This window comes from Dendropsophus ebraccatus, chromosome 5 (assembly GCF_027789765.1).
Source record: "Dendropsophus ebraccatus isolate aDenEbr1 chromosome 5, aDenEbr1.pat, whole genome shotgun sequence".
Classification (NCBI taxonomy): Eukaryota; Metazoa; Chordata; class Amphibia; order Anura; family Hylidae; genus Dendropsophus; species Dendropsophus ebraccatus.
Genome location: NC_091458.1, coordinates 145,312,646 through 145,340,079, shown reverse-complemented (window position 1 = coordinate 145,340,079; position 27,434 = coordinate 145,312,646). Strand labels below are relative to the sequence as shown.

General features: G+C 45.8%; 1 protein-coding gene across 6 annotated transcripts in view; it reads right to left on the bottom strand.

Annotated features, from left to right (window-relative positions):
- Window positions 1-27,434, bottom strand: part of ZMYM4 (zinc finger MYM-type containing 4) — an 85,896-nt gene that overhangs the window by 45,118 nt on the left and 13,344 nt on the right. For 2 of the 6 annotated variants that reach the window (XM_069971543.1, XM_069971549.1), the window contains exon 1: window positions 10,594-10,699. The exons of 2 other annotated variants lie outside the window; for them this stretch is intronic. The gene's annotated coding sequence lies outside the window, so the exon portion shown is untranslated. Of the gene's footprint in view, window positions 1-10,593; window positions 10,700-10,753; window positions 10,924-23,024; window positions 23,239-23,329; window positions 23,494-27,434 lie in introns of those variants that run through there. 2 more of the 6 variants (XM_069971545.1, XM_069971544.1) reach the window with 2 other exon arrangements.

Genomic DNA, 27,434 nt, shown 5'->3' with positions numbered 1-27,434 from the left:
TGGAGAAGTCCACGTGCAGTGCGTCCTCTTCTGGAAAGCTGAATAATGTGTCTATGGGGCCGACCAGGTAGGAAAAGGACACAGAGCCAAGAGAGAAATCGCTGCGCGATCAAAACTGTTGACACGTGAAAAAACTTTCTTTATGACAGTGCCCACAACTAAATTTAAACAAAAAGTAATTTTCTGACGACAAATGTGTGCCCTCTCTATTATAGATGTTTCCACGTATGACATTTATATTAAGGTATATTCACACTCAGGAATAGGCGAGGAATTTCAAGCTGAATCCGTGCTTAATTTTACATGTATTCTTTGGGTGGATTCCGCTAGAGAAATCCAATAGAAGTCATTAAGACTTAGAATTTCTGCTTTCCGCTAAAATTTTCTGCTTGAATTACTCCAGAGCTGAAAATGTACGTGCACACTGCGGAATGGTGACGAATAACCCATTGCGCATTCCGCAGGTCGCATCCGCCGGCGGACTGTGGCGCACGTGCATCTCTGCCCGTGTCATAGACTCTATCCTATGCACGGGCAGATTCCGTCACCTGTCCAAAGAATGACACGGGCGGAGACGCGCGCGCCCGCCACAGTCTGCCGGCAGGTGCGAGCTGAGGAATGCGAGACTGGTTATACGTTGCTATTCTGCAGTGTGCACAAACCCAAAAAGAGAAAATCCCCCGTCCCCCTCTGCAGAGCTGATCTAGTTCTGCTCACTGTAGCTACGTAGCTACATGGCACTTAGGGATCACATGATTACTAGGATTGAAACAGGAAGCCTTATGGCCCCTGCTGGTGTCTACTAAGTGCTCACTGAGTGCTGTGTATACAGCAAAAAGTGTTCCTGCATTCTCTCTGCACAGCCAGACTGTCCAGTCAAAAGATGGTTGACAATTGGTTCATATAAAATTCCCTAATAGGGTACATGAAAATGGATTGTCTAACCCAGAAACTGCCTGAACCTCAGTATGTTTTAGGCAAGTATATAAAAAATAGCTGTGAATTAGGGCCTGTCCATGTTTTTGCATGAACTATTATTTAAATCACATTTTTATGGTAAACATATTCTGTTTTTTTTTTTTTTTTTTTAATTTTCCATTTTCCTATCTATATTATAAAATAATCTTGAAGTCTTGCAGTTTTCATTTTCACCATTAGATCTGAAACCAAGGGCTGTATTACATAGGCCGACATTTAATGTAAGCGAGAGATCGGCGCTTGCTTACCAAGCCTATTAGACGGCTCAATGATAGTGAAGCAAGGGCTGTGTGTGTGTGTGTATATATATATATATATATATATATATATATATATATATATATATATATATATATATTATATTGTTAGCGATGTAAGTGCAGCCCTTGCTGTATATAGTGAATAATAAAGTATATACTTTACTTGTCCACGCTTCCTGGTGTCCTTCTGTCGTCTCCCCGCAGCTGGCACTGCTGAGGCTTTTTCAGAAATGACAGCCAGCTCAACCAATCACTGACAGAGATGAGACAGCGCCATGGCCAGTGATTAGCTAAGCGGCCTGTCACTTCACAGATGGCTTCAGGTGTGACAGCAGCGGCTGTGGTGAGAAGTTAGAAGGACACCTTCTAAGGTTATAATTTTACTTTACACATTCTTCAGCCGTCAGCCGCACGTCACGTAGAGATGCACACTCAGTGGCTGATGATTTTTTAACATGTTAAAAGACCACAATCAGCCGATGATGGTTTCTTCGGCTGATCGTTGTGTTTATTACACCGAGCGATAATATGCCCAAATCCACCTGATTCAGCAGATTATCACTCGGTGTAATAGGGCCCTAAGCTGAGACTTCCTCTTCTGTCTGTGATGATAAGAGGAGGCAGCTGTAAAGTGATCTGTACAGAATTACAGTGAAAGGAGACACCAGTAGATAGTGGAGACAATAGCAGCTTGCTGTGGAATGACCTCTTCACAGGTCACAGAGCGCGCTCAGTAATGTTTAACATCTCAAGGAGACAAGCTCTGTCTATTGTCATCTATGTTCATGAGGCTCGCTGTAAAGCATGTCACCAAATGCTGTTTAACCCCTTAGCGACCCATGACGTATCTGATACGTCATGGTGCCGCGGGGGGGTGTTCAGAGCGGGGTCCCGCCGGGACCCCGCTCTGAACGGCGCTGACACGTGCAGCCGGGCAGTGCCTCTGTTAGCCAGCGCGGGTCCCGTTGCCGCGCCGGCTAATTAAGCACTTCAATGCAGCTGTCAAACCTGACAGCTGCATTGAAGTGCTTTATGCACACTATCCCTGGTGTCTAGTGGGTCGGATCTCCCCCCCGCGATGCGATCGCGGGGGGGGGGGAGATCCGTTCTTCTGCCCGTGCCGGGCCTCAGCGTCGGAATGACGCTGATCCCGGCTCGGCAATAGATTGCTATGGCCTGCGGCATGCCATAGTAATCTATGACCGATCTGATGGATCTTTGCTGTGTATATACACAGCATTGATCTCTATGAGAGATCAGTGCTGTCTATATACAAGTCCCCCAGGGGGGCTTCTAGTCCATGTAAAAAAAAAAAAGTAAAAAAGTGTTATTAATAAAAAATCCCCTCCCCTAATAAAAGTCCAAATCACCCCCCTTTTCCCATTTTATAAATATAAAATAAACAAATAAATAAACATATTTAGTATCGCCGCACACGTAATCGCCCGAACTATTAATTAATCACATTCCTGATCTCGCATGGTAAACGGCGTCAGCGCAAAAAAATTCCAAAGTGCAAAATTGCGCATTTTTGGTGGCATCAAATCCAGAAAAAATGTAATAAAAAGTGATCAAAAAGTCGTATATGCGCAATCAAGGTACCGATAGAAAGAACACATCATGGCGCAAAAAATGACACCTCAGACAGCCCCATAGACCAAAGGATAAAAGCGCTATAAGCCTGGGAATGGAGCGATTTTAAGGAACGTATATTTGTTAACAACGGTTTGAATTTTTTACAGGCCATCAGATACAATATAAGTTATACATGTTATATATCATAGTAATCGTAACGACTTGAGGAACATGCATAACAAGTCAGTTTTACCATGGGACGAACGGCGTAAATGCAAAACTCCCCGAAATCAAAACAAATTAGTTTTTTTTTTCAATTTGACAGCGCAAATGATTTTTTTCCGGTTTCGCAGCATATGTTATGGAAAAATAATGCCTGTCATGACAAAGTACAATTGGTTTCGCAAAAAATAAGCGCTCATATACGTCTCTAGGTGAAAAAATGCAAGCGCTGTTGACTTTTAAACTTAAAATGAAATAAGCAAAAGCGCAAAAACGAAAATTGGCTTTCACCTTAAGGGGTTAAGCGGTACTGGGGCTGGGGGTGTTTTTCGTGTATGTCCGGAGAGGAGATGGATGAAGGCAACAACGTTCACTTACCTCCCTGGTTACACTAAACACTCCCAGCCTGGAGTACCCCTTTAAAGGGAATGTATCATCAGAAGGAATACTATTGTTTAACCCCTTAAGGACAGAGCCAATTTCGATTTTTGCGTTTTAGTTTTTTCCTCCTTGTGCTTAAAAGGCCATAGCACTTGCATTTTTCTGAAATTTTCTGCATTTTTCTGAATTTTTGCATAAAGTACACTGCGAAACCAGAAAAAAATTCAAAGTGTGGTGAAATTGAAAAAAAAAAAAAAAAAAAGCATTTTATTTGGGGGAAATGTGTTTTTACGCCATTCGCCCTGGGGTAAAACTGACTTGTTATATATGTTCCTCAAGTCGTTACGATTAAAACGATATGTAACATGTATAACTTATATTGTATCTGATGGCTTGTAAAAAATTTAAACCATTGTCAACAAATATACGTCACTTAAAATCGCTCCATTCCCAGGCTTATAGCGCTTTTATCCTTTGGTCTATGGGGCTGTGTGAGGTGTCATTTTTTGCGCCATGATGTGTTCTTTCTATCGGTACCTTGATTGCGCATATATGACTTTTTGATCGCTTTTTATTACAATTTTTCTGGATTTGATGCGACCAAAAATGCGCAATTTTGCACTTTGGGATTTTTTTGCGCTGACGCCATTTACCGTGCGAGATCAGGAATGTGATTAATTAATAGTTCGGGCGATTACGCACGCGGCGATAGCAAACATGTTTGTTTATTTATTTATTTACTTTTATTTATAACCTGGGAAAAGGGGGGTGATTCAGACTTTTATTAGGGGAGGGGGCTTTTTACTATTAACAACATTTTTTTTTTTACTTTTACACTTATACTAGAAGCGCCCCTAGGGGACTTCTAGTATAAGTGCTTTGATCTCTCATAGAGATCTCTGCAGCATAGATATGCTGCAGAGATCCATGAGATAGGCACTCGTTTACTTCCGGCTGCTGCAGCCGGAAGTAAACGAGTGCCGAGCCGGGGACGGCGCCATCTTGGAGCGGTCCCCGGCCGGCTTCAGAAACGGAGATCGCTCCTCCGGGATAACATCCCGGGGGAGCGATCTCCGCCACTAGACACCAGGGAACAGCTGAATCCGGTAATCGGATGCAGCTGTCATGTTTGACAGCTGCATGTGATTACTGTATTAGCGGGCACGGCGATCGGACCGTGCCCGCTAATACCTACGGTCCCGGGCTACATGCGGCACCCGGGACCGCCGGGGTTCAGAACGTCCTTACCGGCATCAGGGCGTAAATATACGCCCGATGTCGTTAAGGGGTTAAAGGTGCTTTCACACACACAACAGATCCGCGGCAAATTTCACGCTGCATATTCTCAGCGAAATCCGCTCGGATGCAGTGCCCAATGAGAATACATCCCGCTGCGTGTATGTAAGTTAACACCCCCCGCCGGCCGGATCATACATTAGCTCCTCTCCACTCTGGCTTGCGGAGCAGGTATTGTATGCTCAAGCTGGCGGGGGGGGGGGGGGGGGGGGGGGGGGGGGGGGGGGGGGGGGCGGGGGGGGGGGGGGGCGGGGGGGGAGGGTTAACTTAAATACACGCAGCGGGATGTATTCTCACAGGCACTGGATCCGCAGTGGATTTCACTAAGACTTCGCAATGTAAAATCCGCTGCGGATCCGGTGTGTGTGAAGGCACCCTAAATCACGTTTCTAGGTTAAACATATTGTTTAACCCTTCATGACCAAGCAATGTTCTTAAGTTTTTTCATTGCTGACTTCAAAGTGCCACAACCTTTTTTAAGTCGACATACCTATATGAAGACTTTTTGTATCACACTTTCTATTAGCTCAATGTTTAGGCACATATGACTTTTTCTTTTTGGAAGCAAATTAACAAAATACAGCAAGTAGTGTTTGTACTGGTGTTGTGTTTTCATTTTTATTTTTTTAACATTCTCCATGAGATAATATTATAGTTCAGGTTGTTATGGATGTGATGATATCAAATATGTGTATGTTTTTATTTTTTTACATTTTATTTAAAATTATTTTGTAGGAGAATGTGTAGTTGTATTTTTTGGGAGGAGGGCGGGGAATTTTTTTTAAAAATACATTTTCCAAAACTTAATGGGGTAATCCAACTTAAACAAACTTGTTCCCTATCCCCAGGATAAGTGACAAGTAGGAAATTTTCGGGCAGCTCTATAGAGAATGAATAGAGCTGTGTGTCATGTTTCATTCCAGTGGTTCTATTCTAAACAAAGGAGCTGGGTTTAAAGTTGGAATACCCCTTTAAATGTTTACTTTTTCTTAGTCCCACAAAGGGACTTTAAAATTCAATCTTCAGCTAATATAATACACTAGTATATACTACTAGTATAGTGCAGTGTATTATCCTGTCACTACACTGTTGATAGGTGACCTAACCAGCCTTGCTGGGACAATACTGAGTAGGCACAAATATTTTGCATTTAAACCACTTACATGCCACAATCACATTTTGACTACAGTATCCAAGGGGATAAACTACAAAGATTAAAGGTTGATCGCTTGAGCAGGGGCCCTGCTGTTATGCAACATCCTAGTTTCTATGATATTCTGCACAGGAGACCGCCGCCAGGTTGCTTTTAACCGGCAGACAAAAGACCTATTGTGGTCATTAAGAGGTTAAGATTTTTTTGGTGATGTTTTTTCTCATTTTTTTATTCTTTTATCTATATTATAAAATAATCCTGAGATCGTGCAATTTTCATTCTCACCACTGGGGCAAAAACCTAAGCTGAGACTTCCTGTTGTGATAACAGGAGGCTGCTGCAAAGTGATCTGTACAGCATTGCAGCATCAGGTGACACTAGTAGATAGTGGAGACAATAGCAGCTCCAAGTGGAATGATCTCCTAAAAGGTCACAAAGTATGCTCAGTAATGTTTCACATTCATCTCAAGGGGACAGAGTCTGTCTATTGTCATCTATACTTATGAGGCTTGCTGTAAAGCATGTCAATAAAAAAAAAATTGATCAGAAAATAGAAAAATTAGAAAATATTGACTCAAGTTTTGGTATTTGACTCTTATCAGTAAAAGAAAATCTAGATGACACACCCCCTTTAAAACAGCTCAGGCAAGATGGCTGCCCCCTTAAAAATGTACAAGTAAATAAGTAAAAACAAAAAAATTAAAGACGCTAAATAGCAATAAATCAGTAAAAGAAAATCAAGGTGACAAATGCTCTTAAAACAAGTGATTATCCATCATTAGAGATGGCCGAACCAGAGCGATGCAGCATTTGATTACCAGTGACTGCAGAACTTGAATGCCTTCCTAGAGAATCTGGTAAAAAAATTTGGTAAAGCCTGTGGCCTATGGCAGTATCCGTGTTTTACAGGCAGCCTTAGGGCTGCAATTAAAAGGGGTAATCCATCGCTACAAAAACATGGCCACTTTTTCCCCTCTCGTCTCCGGTTCAGGTGGGGTTTGCAGTTAAGCTCCATTTACTTCAATGGAACTGAGTTTGAACCCCCCCAATCTGGAGACAAGAGAGGGGGAAAAGTGGCCATGTTTTGGAGCGCTGGATAACCCTTCAAAGTTTTGCAGCCACCAGTAATCCAATGCCACAAGCTCAAGTTCGGTAATCTCTAGCCATCACCTATCTTCTTATACTTTCCGATAACAACCTGTGTCCACATACATCCAAATGAGTATCCAGCTAACCGCCATCTCATGTCCACCAAACACTTAAAAATTCAACAGGCCTCACCCTATCTGGATTGGGTGGCTGTCTCCAGACGCATTACACTGTTGTTCTTGGTCCATAAAATCAGCAGGTTAGGCCGACATTTATGTGAGGGGGTGTTCACACATTCCGCACTTACGGTCCATGCACGGACAATGTGCTACGGATCGGAATTTGAAACTCTCAAAATCAAGTTCTGAAACAGTTTAAATCTTCACACTACTGTAGCAGGAAGATTTAAAGCAAATGTACCATCAGGTACATAATTTTTTTTTTCCCAACATTATCCGGTTGGCGCCGATGCAGTCTCCTCTCCATTTTGTGACACCTCGCTGAGGGGAGGGAATATCATTACACTGGAGGGCGTCAGGCCCGACTACAGTGAACAGAGCTGGGATGGTGCACGAGAAGAGAATGAGCGCGGGAACCATTCAGCGTTTTGAGAAAAGGACTGCACCACCAGCAGGGCTCCAGATGGCGACCAAAATGGTCGCCAATGCGACTGATATCTTGCAAATGGCGCCCAGATTTATTAATCTGGGCGCCATTTGCGACTGGCCCCGGCGGCTGTCTCTTTAAGGACTTCCGCACGCTGCACCGAAGCACGTGGCGCCTCTGCGTCCGTCCGTCCAATGAATGACGGACATGCTGGATGACGTGTGCGGGGACACGCTTCTCCAGTGACGTCATCCCGCACGTCCTTCATTCATTGGACGGACGGCCGCAGAGGCGCCACACTCCTCCAGCGCTTCTCTACCGCCTCTCCTCACCCGGCGGTTCTTCAAGTGCACCCCAGCGGCACCAAGATTGTGGATAGTGTGTGTGAGTACAACCGGAGGGACTGCAGGGGTGGCGGCCGGCCACTAATCTGTGTGGGGGGACCGCGGCCTGGGCGGCTGATTGGTAGTGTCTGTTGTGATGGCGGCCAGGTGCAGTAGTCAGTGCGGGGGGGGGGGGGGGGGGGGGGGGTATGTATATACACTGCACAGTACCACTTCCCTCAGTGTCTGTATGTATATACACTGCACAGTACCACTTCCCTCAGTGTCTGTATGTATATACACTGCACAGTACCACTTCCCTCAGTGTCTGTATGTATATACACTGCACAGTACCACTTCCCTCAGTGTCTGTATGTATATACACTGCACAGTACCACTTCCCTCAGTGTCTGTATGTATATACACTGCACAGTACCACTTCCCTCAGTGTCTGTATGTATATACACTGCACAGTACCACTTCCCTCAGTGTGTGTGTGTGTGTATGTATACACTGCAAGTTGCAAGTTTCCATGTTAAACGTTTTCAAACTAAGAAAAGAAAGGATCTAAAGGAGGAGGAGGCTGCCGTGGCCTCTGCACACAGTAAGTCCCATTTAACATAACATTAATTTTACATGTTTTAAAATGTTGGCGACCAAATATTCTATTTGGCGCCTAAATTTTTCAGGTTAGGAGCCAATGGCTCCCAGGTAAATTTTTTAGTCTGGAGCCCTGACCAGGATCTAAACGCAGGCGCTGACCAGGTAATGTACAGAAAAAAAACGATGATCTTAAAACTGTTTCAGAGCATCTGCCACCATAATGAATGAAGAATGTCTGTTCCATTGCACATTGTCTGTAATTGCGGACTGTGTCGTGCAGAACATGTGAATGCCCCTTACACCTATGGTCAGCTTAAAGGGGTTATCCAATTCCATATTTATTTATTTTTACGGGCAGCTGATAATTTTATAGAACAGGAGTAATACTCACATTACCCATCCCCATGCTTCCTTGGCTCCCCCAATTATGTGTTGATACGGAACATAACAATTACAGCCAATCACTGGCCAAACTGATGACTTATCACATAATCAAACGCTTAATGCGCGTTTACACGGACAGATTTATCTGACAGATTTTTGAAGCCAAAGTCAGGAATGGATTTGAAAAGAGGAGAAATCTTAGCCTTTTCTTTATGATTTTTTCCCTGTTTATAGTCTGTTCCTGGCTTTGGCTTCAAGAATTTGCCAGATAAATCTGTCTGTGTAAACGCACCCTTACCGAGGCAGTGATGGAGCAAGAGATTTAATTTGGCAAGACATGCCCACCCAGCCTGTCACTGAAAACTCCTTTAGGCTGCAGTCACACATAGCACTTTTTAAGCCAAAGTCAGAAGGGAATCCAGCAGGAAGTCCTTCCAGAGGGGAAAAAACTGCTGTGTGTGATGACAGCCTTAAAGGGGTATTCCACCCAAAGTAAACTTTAAAAAAGTCCCGTGAAATAATAATAAAAAAATTAAAGCCAAAGGGTGCAGGCAATTAATAAACAAAGTAATCTTATTCTTCCTTGTGCCCCCGTGACGCCATTCCCTGTTCGAGTTAACAGCCGCCTGGCAATCGCTTAGCCGGGCCACGACATTGTAGCTGGAAGAGCCGGGTATGTGACGTACCCAGTGTCCAGCAGAAAATGACTTCCGGCGGCCGTCAGCAGGACCTGGGAGCAGCGCTAGGGAGGGACGGGTGAGTTTAGGTTTATTATTTTCCTATATCCCTACTGCTTTCCTCCCTTTTTACAATTTGGTGGGACTTCTCCTTTAAATATTTAGCGTCCCTTGGGGAGAACATAACTATATTTTTACAACTCTGTTCTCCTATATCATGTTTGGGTCCCCGGCTGAACGATCCCACCTTCGGGGGGGGGTGACAACCCGCTCAGCCAATCAGTGACCTCAGTGCTGTCTCGTCTCGGTCAGTGATTGGCTGTGCAGTCAGTCACCGCCAGACGAGTCCATCTCCGAAGAGGAGGCAGGATAGTCCAGACAAGGAATTGACACGCCGAAGGGTAATAAGCCTTTCTGATGTTTACTTTGGGTGGAATACCCCTTTAATGTGAACTGGGCATTACTGTGAGAAGCCCGGAAATGTGGGTGAGGGATTAGAAGCTGGGAACAGAGCTCTGCACCAATGAGACCAATGCTTCTTATAGAGAAGCATCCTTGTTATTATACGGCAGGATACATATATACGCTATTAGGATACACGTTCAGCCTACAATCCTGCAGACGCCTCCATGTGAAGCTGCCAATAGTAACAGGACTGGAGGATGACCCCATCACTAGGGAAATCAATGCTGGGTCACTGTCCAACAATGATCTGACAATACAATAGGGCAGAGTGTGCCCAGGGGCCAGGCATGGACACAGCTGTGGGCACTCAGGAGGGGATCCCCACATACAATGCCCAGGGGCTGCTCCATGTGCAGCACTCTCTGCGGCCCCACACAATGTCTGCACATGAGGCGACCAGCCGCACACACTCCCCTCACAACTCAATGAGCCCAGTGCTGCACCGAATACACGGAGGAGTGCAGCGCGGGTCACACACACGGCCACACGGGGCTCTGCATACATGAGCCCAGGTTTGCATCCCGCCCTTTTACAGCACCAATTCCCTCCCGGTAGGCCACTCCCCGCACACCGGTCCTTACCCCCCGGCCAACCCGGGTTCTGTATCCCGCCGCTCCGCCATGTCGGCCCCGGACCCGTCCAAATGCAACACTCCGCAGGGGGGGTGAGAGGTGGGCGGGTCAAGACAGTTCCATAGCAATTACAGGGGAAGAGAACATTTGCCAGGTTGCGCTCACACACCTGCCGGTTTAGACAGGATGACTAGAAGACGTGATTGCCGGGCTCCGTCAGCGACATGACCGGCCTAAAAATTATACAGGGAACGCAGAACGCACGCCCGAGGACACGCAATGCATTTACAAACTCGGTCTGAAACTCCCCACTCCAATTGATGTCATGGTACAGTCCGTAGACCCGGGAAAGGACGCAAGCGCGAACTTGAAGGGCGGGAACTAACGAGACAGGCATGCGTGGGGAGGAGGGCTCTGCACATGCGCACTCCTAGCCATTAGCCCGGCAGCAACATTCTCTTAAAGAGGCAGTAACACATTAAAACTGCTTCCATTTTGTCTGCTCCCCTTAAAGTAAATGGTCTTTTTTTATTTAACAGATCATTTCAGAATAAAAGCTCAGTGAAATGAGGTCACAGGAAGCCTTAATTATAAGAAAGTAGAAGCTACAGTTTATAGATGGTGGCATGCACAAAATACATCAATGATACTGGAAAAATATGGATGTTCTGAAATACATTGTTTATAAGTGAATGTAAGAAATAAATATAGATTTATTGTATTTTCCAATTATAAAAGGAAACTTTTTGCATTTTAATAAATAGATGCACTTTAAAAATTGGGGTTTATCTCTAAATAAGAAAGGGTATTGCACAATCCGTAAATTAGGCTTAAAGGAGAAGTCCGGCAAAATTTTTTATTAAAATATTTTATTTCCCCAAAAAAGTTATACAAATAACTAGAGATGAGCGAACCTCGAGCATGCTCTACTTCATCCGAATCTGATCGTTTGGCATTTGATTAGCTGGGGCTGCTGAAGTTGGATAAAGCTCTAAGGTTGTCTGGAAAACATGGATACAGCCAATGACTATATCCATGTTTTCCACACAGCCTTAGGGCTTTATCCAAAATCAAATGCCGAACGATCGGGTTCGGATGGACTCGAGCATGCTCGAGGTTCGCTAATCTCTACAAATAACCAATATACACTTATTACGGGAAATGCCTATAAAGTGCTTTTTTTCCTGGACTGCATCAAGGCTTCACTTCCCAGATAAAATGGTGATGTCACTTCCTGGATAAAATGGTGATGTCACTTCCTGGATAACATGGTGATGTCACTTCCTGGATAACATTGTGATGTCACGACCCAACTCCCAGAGCTGTGCGGGCTGTGGCTGAGCATCCCTCTGCCATCATCCTCTCCAATAGCCACAGCCGCACAGCTCTGGGAGTCGGGTCATGACATCACCATGTTATCCAGGAAGTGACATCACCATGTTATCCAGGAAGTGACATCACCATGTTATCCAGGAAGTGACATCACCATGTTATCCAGGAAGTGACATCACTATGTAATCCAGGAAGTGCAGCCTTGATGCAGTAGTAAGTGCAGGGAAAAAAAGCACTTTATAAGCATTTACAGTAATAAGTGTATATTGGCGATTTGTAAAACTTCTGGGGGCAATACTATAATCCTGGATTAATCTGGATCTGTCTCTACAACTTCCTTTTGAATAACAACAGCTACAATTCTCAGAATATACACTTATAAAGCTCTCTGGGTATGCTGGGGGTTGTAGTTTCTGTTATTGCCCGTCAGTGCAATAACACCTGCTGGTACATTATTTTAGTTTAGGTGGACTAATTGGCCTTTGGGTTGTGTCTTTAATTGAAAAGTCTATTAAATTTATTAGTAAAAACAGAGAAAAAAACCTGTGAAAAACTGTGAAGAAAAAAAACACAAAAACAAATAACATCCACTGTTTGCAAAAGACGTCGGAAAATAATTGACATGATCATTATTGTGACGTTCACGCAGGTAACGTCCGTCATTTTATACACTGTGAGCATTGGACGTTCATCATTCCATTGACTTCAATCTATTGCATTGTAGTCAGTTAAATCGTGGCAATAACGGACGTCTTTTTAAACACTGACCCATAAAGAGGTATACCCATAATGGTACACAGGCTTTGAACACCATATAAATGATTAAAATGTAATTATATATAGTGACTCACAGGGGGCATCTTCTCCCCTGTTCACTTTTCCTTTTCTTCTCTATTTGGCACAGCCATCATGAAGCCTTCTCTTAGTGATGCCTCGTCTCCACAAATTCTGCCAAACATTTTAAGCTACTCACTCCTGCATCACCCCCCCCCCTTTTTATACAAAGTCCCCATCTGAATTCCTCCACACAGTAACAATGCCCCCTATGAGCCCCCAATGTAGCACTAAGGCCCCCCCTGTTCCCTCATATAATAGAGAGGCCCTGAAAAGCTCCCATCTGTGCACCCTGGTGGATAGGCCTCCTCAGTGCCCTCATTCAGTAGATTCCCATCTAGTAGATAGGTCCCTTTGTGCCCCCATAAAATAGTTAGACCCCTCAGCGGTGCTTCCATATAGTAGATATGCCTCTCTGTGCTCCCCCAAGAAAGCCCATGTAAATATCCCCCCATATAGGTAGCCTCCTAGAAGTAAGCACTGCCCCCAACCCCCAAATAGCCAGTAGGAATCCAAAAAGTAAGTAAGCCCCCTGATTGTACACCCCTCTATAAGCTTTACCAAGTAGAATACAGTGAATACAGAATACAGTGTGTAACTTGGTTTAAGAGTAACTTGGTTTAAGAGCATTTTGGTTTAAGAGCCCTCAGTTTTTCAAAATTGTGACTTGGTTTAAGAGCATTGCTTTGGTTTAAGAGCTCCCTGTACTGGGTGGGAGGGCGAGTGGGGGAGGGGTTTGGTCTGCATAGCAGGGTCTACAGCCCTGTATTCTGACCCAGGAAGTCTCCCTCACCTTCCAAATCATAGCAGATCCACTTCAGGCTGGGGCTTACATCAGGGGACAGGACTGTGGAGGTCTCTTCATAGCTCCTCAGACAGAGAGTGCTGTATGTATGTGCCCACATATGTCCTGCTCATTCCTTCATGCTCCCTGCAGTCTCTGTCAGCCCTTGTGTTTCCCATCCTCTCCATTACTGTACAGTAACTTATAATTTCACATATTCTGCTGTTTCTGAATGTTTGTGTCCCACTAGGGGTGTTCCTTTTATCCACACCCTTCATAAAAGTCTGTACTTTTTGTAGTCCTATTGCAGCTGAAGGGTTACTAAAGATGACCACTAGATGTCACTGTATTGTATAACTGAAGTGTGGAAGCTGCACAGCTGAAGGGCCTGAAAAAGGTTTTTGTATTTATGTATGCCAGATTCTGTAGACCAATAGGATCTTTCCTTTCTTCTGTCCTATCACCACTTCCCTTTCTGCTCTTCCTTTGCACCCTTTCCACCCAACCACAGCACGTCTTATATGCTGGATTGGAAGTTAGTCCCTTGGGTGAGGGACGCAGCTCAGATAGTTCTCCACAGTTGTTTTTCCCTCGGCCCTGGCCCTCTGCCAGGTCCCCCCCCCCCCTAAACTAATTCGCCCAATCGATTGTTTAACGATTTTGAAGTAACAATGTTTTTTTATAACGATCAGCGTTTAGACAGAACGATAGATCGTTTAAAAAATCGTTATTGCAATTGTTTTAAGATCGCTTAAGCCCATCTCACACATAACAATCGTTGAAAGACTGTTTACACAAAGCGATCTGCAAATTTTTTGCGTACGACCACTGACGATTTGAGAACTTGTTGAAAGATCAAAATGAACGATTTCTCGCTCGTCGTTTGATCGTTTGCTGTGTTTACATGAGCCAATTATTGCTCAAATGCGATTGTTATCGCGAAAATTCGAACAACAATCGTTCTGCGTAAAAGCACCATTAGTCAGTACCCCGCATGGGTTGGACGCAAGACACTGCTCTCTTACAAACTTCTTTCTTGAAGCACCACACCGGCAATATGCAGTGCTAAACCCTTCAAGAGAGGACTAACCAACGGATCATCTCAACCCACGCCGTGGACTAGTAGTTAAACAGTGCAGGACAGTATCCATTACAAAGCCAAAGAGCTAGGAACTGATTCGGGTGGAGCAAAGTTACTGGAAAGTCTAGGAACTCCACCTCGCAACATGAGTGTCAGCAAGGGAACCCTCAGCACTCTGCTCATCCCAGGTGACAAGGTCTGGGGCCTGTGTCACCCATCAGTACGGTTCAGCCAAAGCTAGTGGGCATAAGGTGGTATGAAGACTATAGGAAAAGTCAATACATGGGCACAGGTTGTTGTTTCTTCTTCTTCTACAAGTATTCTTCTCTACACTCTAACATCCCGGCAGAGCACATTACTACTTGGGTTAAGACTCTCACTGCACCCTTCTCTCTACTACACTACCTCAGTACAGCCTTATCAACTCCACTACATCCTACTCAGCGCTTATCACACAGATTTGGATGTTCGAGTATTTATTGGAACTGTATCACGTGTATGTCAAGATCTGTTGTATTCTCTGCTGCACATTCCTGACCATGGTCATTGCTGATCACTCTAAGTGCTGATCAGTCAAAGTGTCTAGATGAATTAAACCAGAAAGAATTAATTAATTATGGAATATCACTATCTCCTGACCTGATCTTCTTCTTCCATTCACAGGTATGAATTGGCTTCAACTATCTACTCCTACCCCCATTATCCATTGCATTGTTTAAATTTCATGGTATGAATTGGCTTCAACTATCTACTCCTACCCCCATTATCCATTGCATTGTTTAAATTTCATGGTATGAATTGGATTCAACTATCTACTCCTACCCCCATTATCCATTGCATTGTTTAAATTTCATGGTATGAATTGGCTTCAACTATCTACTCCTACCCCCATTATCCATTGCATTGTTTAAACTTCATGGTATGAATTGGCTTCAACTATCTACTCCTACCCCCATTATCAATTGCATTGTTTAAATTTCATGGTATGAATTGGCTTCAACTATCTACTCCTACCCCCATTATCCATTGCATTGTTTAAATTTCATGGTATGAATTGGCTTCAACTATCTACTCCTACCCCCATTATCCATTGCATTGTTTAAATTTCATGGTATGAATTGGCTTCAACTATCTACTCCTACCCCCATTATCCATTGCATTGTTTAAATTTCATGGTATGAATTGGCTTCAACTATCTACTCCTACCCCCATTATCCATTGCATTGTTTAAATTTCATGGTATGAATTGGCTTCAACTATCTACTCCTACCCCCATTATCCATTGCATTGTTTAAATTTCATGGTATGAATTGGCTTCAACTATCTACTCCTACCCCCATTATCCATTGCATTGTTTAAATTTCATGGTATGAATTGGCTTCAACTATCTACTCCTACCCCCATTATCCATTGCATTGTTTAAATTTCATGGTATGAATTGGCTTCAACTATCTACTCCTACCCCCATTATCCATTGCATTGTTTAAATTTCATGGTATGAATTGGCTTCAACTATCTACTCCTACCCCCATTATCCATTGCATTGTTTAAATTTCATGGTATGAATTGGCTTCAACTATCTACTCCTACCCCCATTATCCATTGCATTGTTTAAATTTCATGGTATGAATTGGCTTCAACTATCTACTCCTACCCCCATTATCCATTGCATTGTTTAAATTTCATGGTATGAATTGGCTTCAACTATCTACTCCTACCCCCATTATCCATTGCATTGTTTAAATTTCATGGTATGAATTGGCTTCAACTATCTACTCCTACCCCCATTATCCATTGCATTGTTTAAACTTCATGGTATGAATTGGCTTCAACTATCTACTCCTACCCCCATTATCCATTGCATTGTTTAAATTTCATGGTATGATATCTGGCTCTACTCTTCTCAGCATTGACTTTTATTGCCCTCTTTTCTAAGCAGTGAACCCAAACTGTTTGTTTACAATCTTCTCTCTATCAGTTACCCCTGCCCTCTTCCATCTCTTCCCCACCCACCCCATGTTTCACACCTGGTAGTACTTCTTAGCTAGTTATCTAACTATATAGTGAACTGCTCTGGTCATTCCTGACCATGGTCATTGCTGATCACTCTAAGGGCCCTATTCCACCGGACGATTATCGTTCAGATTATCGTTAAATCGTTCGAATCTAAACGATAATCGTTCGGTTGAAATGCAGTTAACGATTAACGACTGAACGAGAAATCGTTGATCGCTTTATAAGACCTGGACCTATTTTTATCGTTGCTCGTTCGCAAATCGTTCGCATTGAATAAGACATCGTTCGGTCATTCGCAATAGATACGAACGCAATAGCGAAGAAATACGGAAGAAGAAACTATCGCAATTACGATCATAAGTAACGATTATCGTTCCATGGAAATGAGTGAACGTTTTCAGGTCTTTCGCAATAGCGGTCGTTTGAGATCGTTAATCGTTAACGATTATGCTAACGATAATCGTCCGGTGGAATAGGGCCCTAAGTGTCTAGATGAATTAAACCAGAATTGAACCAGAAGGGAACTGAAGGGAACTACATTCCATATACTCCCCTGCTCTCCAAAAATGTTCACCTTTGCTATCACTTTTGCTTCCCTAATACTCAAACTCTGCTCCAAACCCCCAACTCCTATATCAAGCAATAGTACATTTATCTCTCCTTCCCTTCTACCTGCTGATCTAACCCCCCCTGCTGTCTTTTTCCCATACAATAAACCATTTCTTCCCATTCCCTCCAAACATCCTCCCTCCCTCTCTTACTCACACCTGCTATCTCTATCTCTGCTCCTGATTACTGCTGGAGACATCTCTCCTAACCCTGGTCCTCCAACCTTTACTAACAGCTTCTCTTCATCGGCCACCTACAGAAACCCTTTTAACCTGATTAAGATTCCCTGCATGCCAGACCCCATCTCCATTAACTGTGCTCTATGGAATTCTAGATCTGTCTGCAACAAACTCACTGAAACCCACAACTTATTCCTCAATAAATCGCTCAACCTGCTGGCTCTCACAGAAACATGGCTACAAGAGTCAGACACAGCCTCACCTGCTGCTCTGACCCATGGAGGTCTTCAATTTTCCCATACTGCTAGACCTGATAACAGACATGGTGGAGGAGTGGGTGTACTTCTCTCTCAGGACTACACTTACCAGGTCATTCCCCCTGAGCCCTCCCTCTCATTCTCCTCTTTTGAGGTGCACACCATTAGACTCTTCCGGCCCTTTTCCCTGAGAGTCGCAGTCATATATCGCCCCCCTGGTTCACAACGACGCTTTCTTGACCACTTTTCTACCTGGCTTCCTTACTTTCTATCTTCTGACATTCCCGCCCTCATCATGGGCGATTTTAATATCCCTATTGACAAACCACTTTCCCCATCGGCCTCTCAGTTTCTTTCCCTAACCTGCTCCCTTGGCCTCTCTCAGCATTCTGACTCTCCAACCCACAAGGGTGGGAATACCCTGGACCTTGTCTTCTCCAGACTTTGCCCAGTTTCTCCCCTTAATAACATTCCTACCGGGCTCTCAGACCACAATCTTCTCTCCTTTTCAATCACTAATACTCATTCTCCTCCTGACACCCCAACCTTGGTCATGTACAGAAACTTACGTGCCATCAACACCCAACAACTTATAGACTCTGTACAGTCATCACTGCCTCCTATCTCTTCACTCTCCTGTCCCAATCTGGCTGCCAAATGCTATCACGACACCCTCAAAACAACCCTTGACAAAATGGCACCCCTCACACCTCAATCAGCAAAACGCAGACGACCACAACCCTGGCACACACCTTCAACTCGTTTTCTTAGACGGTGTTCTAGGTGTGCTGAATGTTCGTGGAGGAAGTCTAAAACTGATGCAAACCTCCTACATTAAAAATTTGTGCTTAGAAGCTACTACTCCGCTCTTCATTCTGCTAAACAATCTTACTTTACCTCTCTCATCTCTTCTCTATCCCATAACCCAAAACGTCTCTTTGATACCCTCAACTCCATCCTCAAACCCAAAGTTCAGACACCCGTAACTAACCTCTGTGCTGAAGACCTAGCATCCTACTTCAAGGAAAAGTTTAGATTTTACTCACCGAAATCTCTTCTTTCCATGACGTCCCAAGGCAGCACAACAGAGGGTTAACATTATTTCTCTTTTCCTACTAACAGAAGAACCAATCATAGTAATACAAGTATACTAGCAATTAAGAGTAATTAGCACCAGGCACCTCCCCCTTAGCTATATAACACCCTAGAGAACACACATCAGCGTGAAGTATGCAGCAATATTATTTAATGAGGGTGGGTAGCTTGTGCTGCCTTGGGACGTCATGGAAAGAAGAGATTTCGGTGAGTAAAATCTAAACTTTCCATTCGTCCCTTCGGCAGCACAACAGAGGGACATATAAAGCAATGGAAATAGAGGGAGGGTTTTTACGTAGTCGCCAGTTCCAGCACACTCCTGCCAAAGGACGCCTCTCTGTTAGGAAGGACATCTATCCTGTAGTGCTTGATGACCATGAAGCTGCTCTGCAGATTTGGTCCATGGACACTTGTGCTAGTTCCGCCCAGGAAGTAGCTGTCGATCTGGTTGAATGGGCTCTGATGCCTTCTGGTGCCGATAGACCTGAGGACGAGTAGCATTGGGCAATGGTGCCCTTAATCCACCGGGCTAATGATGCTTTGGACGCTGATTTTCCCTTGTTGGGCCCAGCATATTGGAGAAAAAGACAGTCCGAGCGTCTAAAGTCCTTTGTTTTATCCAGATAGCCTAAGACAGCACGCTTAACATCTAGGGTATGGAGTTTGGCATGAGTCTCATTCTGGGGGTCTGGAAAAAAATCTGGCAGAAAAATCTCTTGATTGATATTGGTGAGGGATGCCACCTTAGGGAGAAAAGAGGGTCTCATACGGAGGATTAGGCAGTCTTGCATAACTCTCAGAAACGGATGTTCCGCTGAGAGAGCTTGTATCTCTCCTACCCTCTTGGCTGAGGTGATGGCCACCAAAAATAGAGTCTTCCAGGATATAGATCTGATGTCCGCTGTCTGAAAAGGCTCAAATGGAGGTTGAGACAGAGCCTCTAACACCAATGGCAAGTCCCAGGAAGGTAAAGGACTCTTGACCGGAGGGCGAAGATTCTTTAGAGCTCTAAAAAATTTTGTGACCAGAGTCGAGTTAGAGAAAGCACCGTCAAAATGATGATTAATCGCAGAAAAATGGACTCTTGGAGTGTTAAACTTGAGGCCCATGTTGAAACCTTCTTTGAGAAATTCCAAGACATGCGAAACAGATGGAGAGAGGATATTACGGAGATTACACCAAGAGTTAAATTTCTTCAGGATACGGCTGTAAACTTTTACCGTAGCGGGCCTATGTGCGGCCGACAGGATGTGCATGACGTCCTCCGATAACCCTATAGACTGAAGGGTTAGCCTGTCAGTAGCCACGCCGTCAGTCTCAGTCTCTCCGGACATGGATGGTAAAGGCCTGCTTGTAAGAGAATGTCCGGTCTCAACGGGATTTCCCAGAATCGCCCCTTGGCCAGAGACACAGCCAGGGGAAACCATGCCCTCCTGGGCCAGTAAGGTAGGATCGCCAGGACTGAGGCCTTGTCCCCTTTGACTTTGGTCAGAACTTTCATGATCAGAGGAAATGGTGGGAAGACATAGATGAATTTTTGACTCCAAGGGATTGATAGACCGTCCAGAAAGTCTGGCTTGTCTGCCCAGTATATTGAGCAAAAAGTTCTCGTCTTGCGATTGAGTCTCGTCGCCATTACGTCCAGCTGAGGTTCCCCGAACATGTTGACTAGATGAGAAAACACCTCCGGATGAAGACTCCATTCCGCTGGATTCAGCTGCTCTCTGCTCAGAAGGTCTGCTTGAATGTTGAGAGACCCTCTGATATGAACTGCATGAAGGTCTAGGAGATGATCCTCTGCCCACGACATTAGGAGACTGCACTCCTCCATTAGACCTGGGGACCTGGTGCCTCCCTGCTTGTTCACATAAAACACTGCAGGGAGGTTGTCCGACTGAATTAGGATGCATTGGTGATGGACCAGAGGAGCGAAATGACGCAGGGCTAGGCGGATCGCTCGCAGTTCCCTGCGGTTGGACGAGTACGAGGCTTCTTGTCTGGACCACCTTTTTTGGACCCACCTGCAGTTCAAGTGGGCCCCCCAACCTATGGCTGACGCATCTGTGGTCAGTACCAGACGCGGGGTACTGGACATAGACTTCCCCACCGAGATCTTGTCTGGCCGGAGCCACCATGTGAGATCTGACCTCGTGGGGGGCGATAGTCTCAACAACCTGTCCAGCCCCCAAGGCCTCCTGTTCCACTGCGTGAGGATGTCGAGCTGCAGTGGCCTGAGGTGAGCTCTGGCCCAAGGAACCGCGTCTAGCGAAGACGTCATAAGCCCCAGAACGCTCATGGCAGAGCGAACCGTCACCTCTGGTCCCCGAAGCAAGTGAGAGATTTCTGTCACCAATCGTTCCGATCTCTCCGAAGAGAGAAACTGTTTCATCAAGATCGAGTTGATGTTGAAGCCCAGGAACCTGCAAACTCTTGCTGGAGTGAGGCACGATTTTTGTCTGTTGACGATGAAGCCATGATTCTCTAGAGTCTCCTGAGTCAGACGTAGATGTTGAATCAAAACTGCTGGAGAGGAGGCCTTGACCAGCCAGTCGTCCAAGTATGGTATGATATAGACTCCCCGGAGTCTGAGGTGGGCAGCCAAGATTACCGCAACCTTGGTAAAGACCCGGGGAGCGGACGACAGGCCGAAAGGGAGGCAGGTAAACTGGTAGTGACGCGTCTGGTCTCCTGATGAAATTGCGACCCTTAGGAACCTCCGATGACTTCTGAGGATCGGCACATGTAGATAGGCGTCCTTGAGGTCCAGGGTCGCCATATAGTCGTCTTGATGCAGGACTGCGGCGACTGATCTTATTGACTCCATCCTGAAGTGTTTCTTTACCAGGAAGGTGTTCAGGAATGTTAAGTCTATTACCAGCCTCCAAGAACCCCCTTTTTTGGGGACGGCGAAAACCCGTGAGTAGACGCCGAAGCCTCTTTGGTGTCGAGGAACTTCCTCGAGGGCTCCCTTCTTCACAAAATCTTGAACAAGGCCGAGGACATGAGGACCGCTGTGATTGCGGAAGAAGGTGTTTGGGGGTATACTGGCCAACTCTAGGGAGTAGCCCCTGCCGATGACAGAGCGGACCCAGGAGTCTGATGATGTTTGAAACCAGACTGCAGCAAACTGAGCGAGTCTGGCCCCCACGATCCTCCTGGCGTCAGAAGGATGAGCCCTTTGTTCCTCCCGAAGAGGGCTTTTTCTTATATGAGGATGATGTATTGGCCTGGTAATTGGACTTATTCTGCTTGTACTTTTGCTGAAACCTTTTTCTAGCTGGAGACCTCCGAAAGGGCTTCTGCTGCGGACGAAACCTAGGCTTCCTTGGGGGCTGAGGAAAATCCACCCCTTTCTTAGAGCTCATACCCTCCAGGATGGGGGTAAGTTGAGGGCCAAAAAGGTTCCCAGCCTGAAATGGCAAGGAACAAAAATGGTTCTTGGAAGAAACATCCCCTTGCCATTCCTTCAACCACAATGCCCTCCTTGCCGCTGTGGACGAGGCCAACAACTTAGCGTTAAGGCGGATCATGTCCAGGGGGTAGTCCGACAGGAACTCGGCAGCCAGTTTCATATCAGGGATATCTTTTAGAATATCCTCCCGTCGGACCCCATCCTTGAGATCCTTGGACAACCGGCTCAGCCAGACCCTGAGTGCTCTACTGACCGACACAGAAGCGATAGAAGCTTTAACAGCTTGGGCGGCCCCCTGGTATATCCGCTTAAGAGAACCATCTGCCCGCCTGTCCATCTGGTCTCTCAAAAGCGCAGACTCGTCAGAAGGAAACATAGACTTTTTGGACAACCTGGCGACCGCCAAATCAACACTGGGAGTGGAATCCCACGCTTCTGAACACCCAGGGTCTAACTTATAGACCGACTTAAACCTGGAACCTAGATCCGCCTTTTTCTCTGGTTTCGCCCACTCGGCCTGCATGAGGGGGTCCAACAGCGGTTGGTTGGGCAGGGCGTGATGGGAACTCTCTGAAAAATAAAAAAGAGCCTCTTTTTTTGGAAGCTTGGAAGAACTAGGTTCGCCCTCCACTGTTTTTTTAACTGCACTGATCAGAGTAGCCACTTGATCTTTCTGCAGCAAATAATAATCATCAGGGAGACCTCGATCCGGGGTACCTTTGTCAGAGTCGGCCTCAGAGACCGAGTCCTCCTCATCCTGAGAGGACTGGCATGGTGAGGAGAGAACAGAAGCCGGGACAAGGGCTTGAGACATCGGTACCTCATGATGACGTTTTTGTACCTCATTGAAGATTCCGGAAAGCTGGTTTTTAAACCATCCCATGAATTCTTTGGCTTCTGACTGCATGCTACCGTGAGGAACCGGGGCAGCGCAATTCTGGCAGACATCAGAAGCGCAGTCGTCTGGCAGAGGTTGGTTGCAGCTGCGACACATCCTGTGTCTGTCCTTGCGTCTCCTTTTCCCCGATGAGGAATGGTCCCGCTGGTTGTCCATCCTAAGAGGCAAGCAGTAGGATAAGCGGATAGAAGACACAGATAGATAAAAAGGCAGGTAAAAAAACATCAGCCTTAATCCTGCTGACATACCTAATGTGCACAAAGTAGGCGCTCCTGGCAGAGTGCTGGGAGCTAATCCTAGTCCCCAGCACCTTTAAATCTCCTTCCCGGGCAAATGAGGAGGCCGGACTTGCCAAAAACCAGCCAACCGCGGTATTCGGCCCTGATGACGTCACCACAGGAAGTCAGGTTGCCACATGACCGGAAGTGGGGCAGACGCTCAGCAGAGTGCAGCCATGGAGACAGGAAGTGGGGCAGACACTCAGCAGAGTGAAGCCATAGAGACAGGAAGTGGGGCAGAGAACTCCAGAGTGAGCAGAGCCTAGTCCCGGAAAGACCCCCGCACCCGCCGATACTACAAGTGCGGGGACCGGAGCCAAGCCCCACCCCCTCCCGGAGCCCACCGCACGTATAGTCAGCCAGGAGTATCCAAAAGTTTGTGGCGCAGCGCCATGTTCAGGAGAGGGTATGTCCCACACACAGCGATACTCCATGTGCCGGACCCCTCCCCCTGCAAATACACGGCATGGCTGCGGGGCGACAGACTATCAGCAACCCTGCTGTAGAAAGAGCCCAGCCACTGCATCACCGGAGACCCTCCCCAGAGAGTAGAGCCGGGAGCAATACCCTTACCTCCTAGACCTCAACAGGATCAGAGGTATGTGCAGGGACCGGCTGAGCCGAGGACCCCCTCGGTATGCCAGGGGTTTCTGAATAAGCGAAGGTTCTTCTTAGCAGAAAAAAACAGAAGAAAAAAACACGCTGATGTGTGTTCTCTAGGGTGTTATATAGCTAAGGGGGAGGTGCCTGGTGCTAATTACTCTTAATTGCTAGTATACTTGTATTACTATGATTGGTTCTTCTGTTAGTAGGAAAAGAGAAATAATGTTAACCCTCTGTTGTGCTGCCGAAGGGACGAATGGAAAGATAGATACCATCCGTCAGGAGATCACCTCCCAGTCCCAAAGAAGTGTTGATCCCATTCCCTCTTGTATTTCCTCCTCTTCCCTCTCAGTATTTGAACCTGTAACAGAGGAGGAAGTCTCCAGACTCCTCTCCTCTTCTCGCCCCACCACCTGCCCTAGTGACCCTATTCCCTCACACCTTGTCCAGTCTCTCTCTCCTGTTGTCACTACTTACCTTACTAAAATCTTCAACCTCTCCCTCTCCTCTGGCATCTTCCCCTCGGCTTTCAAACACTCCATTATCACTCCATTACTGAAAAAACCCTCTCTAGACCCCTCCTGTGCTGCCAACTATCGACCTGTCTCTAATCTTCCTTTTATCTCCAAACTGTTGGAACGTCTGGTCTATTCCCGCCTAACCCGCTACCTCTCTGACAACTCTCTCCTTGACCCCCTTCAGTCCGGTTTCCGTCCTCACCACTCTACAGAAACTGCCCTTACTAAAGTCTCTAACGATCTCCTCTCCTCCAAATCTAAAGGTGACCATTCACTTCTCATCCTCCTGGACCTATCTGCAGCTTTTGACACTGTAGACCACCAGCTCCTCCTCTCCACGCTCCGCTCTATCGGCCTCAAGTACTCTGCTCTTTCCTGGTTCTCCTCCTATCTCTCCGACCGCTCCTTTAGTGTATCACTTTCTGGCTCCACGTCATCTTCTCTCCCCCTTACAGTTGGGGTTCCTCAGGGATCAGTCCTGGGCCCTCTCCTTTTCTCACTTTACACTTTACCCATCGGACAAATCATCAGCAAGTTTGGTTTTCAGTACCATCTCTATGCTGATGATACCCAGCTGTATACCTCCTCCCGTGATATCACCCCTGCTCTTCTACAGAACAGCAGTAACTGTCTGGCTGCCGTCTCTAACGCTATGTCCTCCCTATTCCTAAAACTAAACCTTTCTAAGACTGAGCTTCTTGTTATCCCTCCCTCTGCTAAACACCCTCCACCTGACATCTCCATCTCTGTCTGTGGTGCGACCATAGCCCCTACACAGCAAGCCCGCTGCCTTGGGGTTATGTTTGACTCAGATCTGTCCTTCACTCCTCACATTAAATCTCTTTCACGTTCCTGTAATCTGCATCTAAAAAACATCTCTAAAATCCGTCCCTTCCTTCCTGTCGAATCTGCTAAAACTCTCATTGTCGCTCTGATTCATTCCCGTCTTGACTACTGCAATTCCTTACTAATCGGCCTTCCTTCCTCTAAACTCTCCTCTCTCCAGTCCATTCTCAATACAGCGGCCAGGCTCATCCCCATGTCCAGCCGCTATACTGATGCTTCCCCCCTGTGCCAGTCACTACACTGGCTCCCTGTTAAACACAGGATACAATATAAAGTCCTCCTGCTCACCCACAAGGCTCTCCACAGTGCTGCACCTCCATACATCTCCTCCCTCATCTCTGCCTACCGCCCTACCCGTGCCCTACGCTCTTCTAATGACTTACGATTAACCTCCACCTTGATCCGCACCTCTCACTCCCGTCTCCAGGACTTCACCCGAGCTGCACCAGTTCTATGGAATGCACTACCCAAGACTGTCAGACTCACCACCAATACACAAAGCTTCAAACGTGCCCTCAAAACACATCTGTTCAAACAGGCTTACCAGGTTCCCTTATTTTGACTCAACCCTCAACCCCCCCTCCACACACACACACACACACACAGACACCTCCACCACGCACACAGACACATACATACACGCACACACACACAGACACATACATACACGCGCACACACACACCAAGCATTTAAGCACTTAGACCTGTGCATGCAGGCATTGGCTGGTGACAGGTTCACCCCCCCTTACCCGCACTGCCTTATTCATAAAGATGGCCGGACCATAAGAACAATGATGCACTTTGCCCCTCTGCCATTTTGTCTCGCACCCTCTCCTGATAGTGTGTAAGCTCATGCATGCGAGCAGGGACCTCACTCCTTATGTATGGTTAATTATATGTATCTCTGTAATGTCGATTTTTTGTCTATGTATGTACCCCCAGAATTGTAAAGTGCTGCGGAATCTGTTGGCGCTATATAAATAAAAATTATTATTATTATTATTATTAGTAGTAGTAGTAGTAAACCAAGTCAATGTTACCACTTGAGTCTGTGATTATTCACTACCACCTCCACAGCACCTACACCGCAACCTTGGGACATCTCCCCTTTCTGTGGGTGGCGGGTCCTACTACCATCCAGGAGGGTCCTTACACCTCTCTGACCACCTGTGGCAATACTATCCCAAGGGACCCTGCAGCAACCCGACAGGACACCGATCACAGGGGAAAAGGGTACAACCGGCCTAACACCTTAAAAGCAGGCATGCCATCACACCTGTGTGCCCACAGGCACTAGCGTCACGTGGCAAAACCTAAAGCTCCAGCTGTATCTTGGCCATCCACCACAGTAGTGGCGTCACACTTCCATCAAGTGACCGGCCGCTACAACATCATCCGGGGGCTCACCAGGGGGCTCTCGCCAGGTGTTGATGCCTGTTGTTCAGTCCCTGCCTGTGGACTTGGTCCTGTGTGCGTTTTGGGAAGGGGCCCACTCTAGCTCTGGGCCCAACAAGGGATACCCCAATTCCCCAGTAAGCCAGTCCGAGCCTGTACAAAGTTCCCAGCATCATCATTTATTATGATGGAGCTCTGAAACTAAATCTTCATGCTACTGTACCGACACAGCGATTTAAACAACCAAGGATGATGCTGGGAGTTTTCTTCTGGTTTTGGATGTTGTAATTGAATTCTGCATCCAATTTGTGCCAGAAATTAAAATATTGTAGGCTAAATTTATTTTTCTTTTGTTGAAAATTCAGAAAATTCAGTTGGAAGCTACTTTTTTAAATATATTTTTGTTATATCATCCTTATAAGATGTTTATTCTTTAGTCTATGAGGCTATTTGGTGTAATTTTTTGGGCTATGATTTGCATTTTCTATCGGTACCTTGCTTGGGTATATGTGACTTTTTTATCACTTTTTATTCAAATTTTTCCAGGCATTTTTTACGCTTACGCCTTTTACTGTGTGAGATCAGGAATGAGATAATTTAATAGTTCAGGTGATTCTGCACGTGGTGATAGAAAATATATTTATTTTCATTATTAAAATTACGTTGCTGAGGCCTGCGCCGGCAAGTAGGAAGGATTGCCCATTGCGATCATA